This window comes from Coffea eugenioides, unplaced genomic scaffold, assembly GCF_003713205.1.
Source record: "Coffea eugenioides isolate CCC68of unplaced genomic scaffold, Ceug_1.0 ScVebR1_55;HRSCAF=288, whole genome shotgun sequence".
Taxonomy (NCBI): Eukaryota; Viridiplantae; Streptophyta; class Magnoliopsida; order Gentianales; family Rubiaceae; genus Coffea; species Coffea eugenioides.
The window spans coordinates 1-5,264 of record NW_020864408.1 but is presented as its reverse complement, the minus strand read 5'-3'; the positions used below and the strand labels follow the sequence as shown (position 1 = coordinate 5,264).

Below are 5,264 nucleotides of genomic sequence, written 5' to 3'. Positions count from 1 at the left end.
TATTCACTTGGTTTTCTTTAAGCGAAACTCCCATATTTTGAAACCCTAGTTGATTGTAAATTGGTAAACGGTATTTTATCGCAGATTTGGACTCCAGCCAAGGATTTGAACTAAAGTTTGATTTTGGAAAGCAATAAATCATTAGTGAGTGTTTTCAAATGCATGTTTGAACTTATTACTTGAATGAATCACTTTGTTTGATAGGGCAAGGGTGTACTTTATCGCACATGTGATTTATTACTGTGCATTGGTTACAAATGATTTGATATATATAGATGTGTATGACTTGAATATTGCCTGGGATCCTAACCCTGTTGGTTAGTCAGTCGAATCGAGCCAGTAAGGATTTGGTCGAGGAGACTGGCGAACCATAGGTACTTTTATATTTTATCGCTAATTGTTTATTGTGTAATCCTTTGGATATGGTTCACTGGATTCGGTATACTCGAATATTACCACCACTGTTATTTTGGAGTTCGGGCCCAGTAGGGGGTTGATTGGTGGATGGAGATTGGAGTTAAGTGGTGATCTACTGGACTGGTTACTCTACTTGAAAGTTGACGGAGTGTCAACTACTACTTGGTGAAGCTATGGTGGTGTTAACTTGCAAGAACTACTGTATCCTTTTACCTGGAAATGTTGGATATCTATTGATTTGTTATTTGAAGTGTTATTGTCCACTTTTATGAATTCTTATGCTTGCTACTTTGATATTTCAAGTTTTACATAGTGGTCAACTTGCTACTTGATTCTTGCATGATGTTTGGAATCTCACTGAGTTTTGGTTTACCCTATTAGCTTTGTTTTCCTTATAGGGGGTACGAGCATGGGCGTTAGGTTGGTACAGGCTAGTGTCGTCTAGTTTTTGGTTTTTGTGAATTGTACTCGCGCTAGTACTTGATTAGAGTTGAAAGTCATCTGGATCTTAAATCTTTTATTGTATTTTGAGGAATGTATGAATATTTGAGATAGATTTGAGCATAAATGTACATTCTAAATTTGGAACTCTTGTTTCATTTCCCTTTAGAAGTTATCACTTATTTTCTTGAAGTGAGTGAGTGAGTCTTGGCAAAAGTTGGGCTGACGATCCACTAAACCCTGGAGTACACCCTAGAGAGAGGTAGGGTCGTCACAATAATCCAGCTTCACAAACAAATACACAAAACTTTATACAATCAACATTTCCGACATACATAAAGAAACTCCTTTTAATATCTTGAAGAAACTGAAATACAGCAGCACTATGCATGGGAAATATTCTCCTACCACATAGCAGCAAGAATCTAAATTGTGACACCCATTAATAAATAATCACAATAATTGTCAAACAACTGTTAACTAAAATTAGTGGAGAAGCCAGTAGAAAACCACTTGTTGTAAGGACCAAGACGTTGGAGATGCTAATTACCAAAATCCCCTACGGATGTGGACCGCGAGGAGAGCAGCTTGGGTCTACACCTCTGTAGTTTCAGGAAATTAAGAGAGTTAAACAAATGTGAGAAACTAGTATTATATGCATGTAAATCTAATAAGCAGAAAAATCCTGGAATGTGGCCTTGGTTTATCACTTTTATGGATGGGGGTGCATGATAAAACAGAAGTTAGTCGAGCGGAATTTTATAAGGCAGCACCAATATGCATCAAGTATATATGGCTATCCAACACCGAAAAGGAAACTGTCTTGAATGTTTGTTTATTAAAACTGTTTAATTAAATTGGAAAATACTAAATTTCTGAAATATAAGTTGTCAAAGAAATTTTCTATAAATGTATACTAGCTAACATCCGTTCTGTACACCAAAAGAGTATGTTCACAAAAATGGAAATGAATGTATAGTAGGGATTTTAAATGGATTTTAAAGAAGTCATCAAACATTCTAATAGGGTTGCCAAATCATTCATGGGGTGGGCTAAGGCACTTTATAGGCAAGCGGTAACAAGATCATCGATTGGAGACTATGACTACAAAATATACACTTTTTTTTTTCACAACAATATAGAGTTGAATTGCAGGGATCATGTGATATAACAAGATGAGAGAGAGAGAGAGAGAGAGAGAGAGAGAGAGAGAGAGAGAGAGAGAGAGAGAGAGAGAGAGATCAATTTAGTTTGGAGTATCGATCAATTTAGTTTGGAGTATCGATCAAAATAAGTTAAGCACAATGTAGGCTGTGAAAATGGAAGATAGGAGGAGGGATGATACTCACCCCAAATCACAATTTAAGGTCGGAGAAAAATTCTGAGGCCGAGGTGCGACAAGTGTCTGAAAGAGAAGGACGAGAGTAATAACCCACAACAGGGTGAAGATCACCCTTGACCTTGAGGCTGCTTTTCCCAGCATTTTGTTTCCTTAAGAGCAAGTCTAATGCTGCTTCAAAACTATGTATAGCTAACAGCTTTAATTAGGTCTCTGAATTAAAAGTTTTATAGATATGGACGCATTTCTCTCTTCAAGATTTAATGGCCTAAATTAAGTCTCCTCATCGACTTGACTTTGCCAAGTTTACTTCGTCTCTTCAACATTCAAAGTCAATTTTCACAAACTACCCCGTAGTCAGTGCTCTCATGTATCAAAATTTCTTCAACCATTAAATGTGTACACATTTACATATTGCAACTGGGAGATTAACTACTTACCGAAATTTTTTTTTTTGACATGTCTGTATCGACATTTGGTATTTTTAATAAGTACCCAATTGATAATCATTAACACAAATAAATCACATTTAATCTAGCATATGAATATACACTTTATCTTATTAACTTTAATTTTCTAATTAATATATGAATGACTGTTCAAAACAAATCCATAAACATTTTCTAATTAGTATATAGAGATCGAGTATGGTTGTTGGCGTGTCACTACTTAGTGTGTGTAACGTTATTATGCACTTTGAAGCGTAGGAAAATATAAATACAATTTTACATTTAGATGATAATATCTGAATTTTATTTGGTATCTTTTATTCCTTCTTTGCCAAAGCTGTTCCTCAAAGATTATTACTGATAATCGTTCAGAAAATTTTGTGTCCCTGCATAATTGGATGCTGCAAGCACGCTTTCATGTGCATGCCAATTGTATCACTCAGCTATACATGCTATTCTTCACCGGAAATGTGATACCATCGAAGGAAATGTATCGTCTGCCACTTCTGTAACTAAAACTATTAGTTAAGGTTTCCAGCCTGATTTGATTTGCACACCGTTTTATTATTTGCACTCAATCTCCACGAATTAAAATTAAAATTAATCTCCACGAATTATTTGCAGTAGCTTATTAGTTACATTTTCTTATTGTTGCAAACCGTTTTAGTGTTTACGTTTTCTTTTTCTTGTTTCTTGTCTTTCTTCTTCTCATGCACTAGTCAAAAAACGTCATTGTCAACCCCATATTTGACTTCCATTAATCTGACTGAGAATGGCTCTTCTTGTCGGGTTCTATCTTCATGCTGTATCACCATCAAAATTCCTTATTTTTTTCACCAGACCAATCTGACCTCCAGCAAAGTTTACAATATCGATTGAAACAGTACGCATGACTCCGGAGACTACCCACCGAACTGTTGAACAGGTCAACCTACCAAAGGCCAGGCTGGAATTTAGGCGATTTGCACTCGAGTATGGGAGAAATACAAATTTGGTCCTCAATAATTGACAATTGTGCTATTTTAGTCTTTAAAGTTTTGGCAAAAACAGATCTGGTCCCCAATGTGCTGCATTTGTGCAATTTTATTCCCTAGAATTTAGACAAAAACAAATTTGGTTCTCGATTTTTTAAATTTGAAGTAAATTTAGGATAATTGACAGAATTTTCCAATTATAAATGGAATCTAGCCACGTTCACTCGTGTGTTCATTAAATTAATTAAAAAAAGAAAAACAATGGCTAACTTTAAATAATAAGAATAACTCATGTCATGGCACATGAATAACTAATTAACCAAGAAATAAAAAGATTAGTTTTGTTAGACTATACACAATAACTGAGTGGTAGGGTTTTTTGCTTGGAAAACTAGGCGCTTTGATTGGTTTTAATTTTGTAGTTTAACAAATTTTTACTTTACTGGTTAATTAGTTACTCATATGCAAGCACATGCACTATTAGTACTCAACTTTGTGGTTTAAAATTAACACTTTTTTTGCTTCTTTATTTTTAAATTTAATTTACTAGACACATGATTGCAAGTGACTAAATCATGTCAGTAATTCAGAAGAAATTTTAATTTTCCTAAATTTGCTTTAAATTGGATACATTGGGGACTAGATTTTTTTTAAACGAAACTTTAAGAACTAAAACTGTACATTTAATTACATATTAGGGAACATATTTGTTTTTTATCAAAACTTTAGAAATTACATTTAATTTCTATCTAAGCTACCTCACATTTTTATGCTTTCAAGTTTTATTCCTTAATTTCTCCTTTTATAGACATGCCTCGCCCAAAGTCTATTAAGTGTTGTATCTCGTAAGCATTGAAATTGTTGGATTCAATCGGCCATATCATGTGGACAATTTCAGCTGTTATTTCTTTTTATATTTAACGAACAATATGTAGGCATACACACACCACTTGTCTAGCTATTAATTTGTCGAGATCTTGATCCCTTTGTATGGGTTCCTTTCCTTAATAATTGTGTGAAACTGGTTGAAGACATGATGAATTGCCGATTTTTTAATTTTATCTAATGCGTGATTTATCTAAAACACAGCCGCGGTGGATTTACATTTTCGTTTTCTAAATATGCTATTTAGGTCAAATTTCAAGAAATTGAAATACACAAGTAGTAGCGCTTACGTGCGCCCCCGCGTGAATGGTCCAGCGGTAGCACCTTCCACCGGTGACCAATAGGTCCCAAATTTGAGTCTCTGCTCTGCTGGATTCCTCCGCGCACATATCGAACTTGGGTCGGGTTGGGGGGCCTGGCCGAGCCGCTGGGGATTAGTCGGGCCCGTAAGGATTGACCCGGACACCCCTGTGTAGACAAAAAAAAAAAAAAAAAAAAAAAAAGTAGTTCTTACGTGCAAAATTTTCCTAGGCAACCACTGGTGATTGTTACGGCTCTAATCGAAACTTCCTTTATTACACCACCATGGGAATAGGGTTAATTACTCCCCCTTTTTTTTTAGATTTTATTATGATCACAAAATATATTTTAATTTTTGACTGCCAATTATAGCCTTGCTAACAGTTTTGTAACTTTTGTTATGCAGGTGTTAGCTGTACATTTTAGCACGCAGTTAGAAAAGATAATTAATGTTGCTTT

At 35.0% G+C, this 5,264-nt stretch overlaps 1 long non-coding RNA gene across 1 annotated transcript; it reads right to left on the bottom strand.

The window, feature by feature from the left end:
• Window positions 1–1,190: 1,190 nt before the first annotated feature.
• On the bottom strand, window positions 1,191–2,374 carry LOC113758544. Its single transcript, XR_003466777.1, has 2 exons — window positions 2,208–2,374; window positions 1,191–1,460 (listed from the first exon to the last, which is right to left on the bottom strand). It is a non-coding gene; the product is annotated as an uncharacterized LOC113758544 (long non-coding RNA).
• Window positions 2,375–5,264: the final 2,890 nt, after the last annotated feature.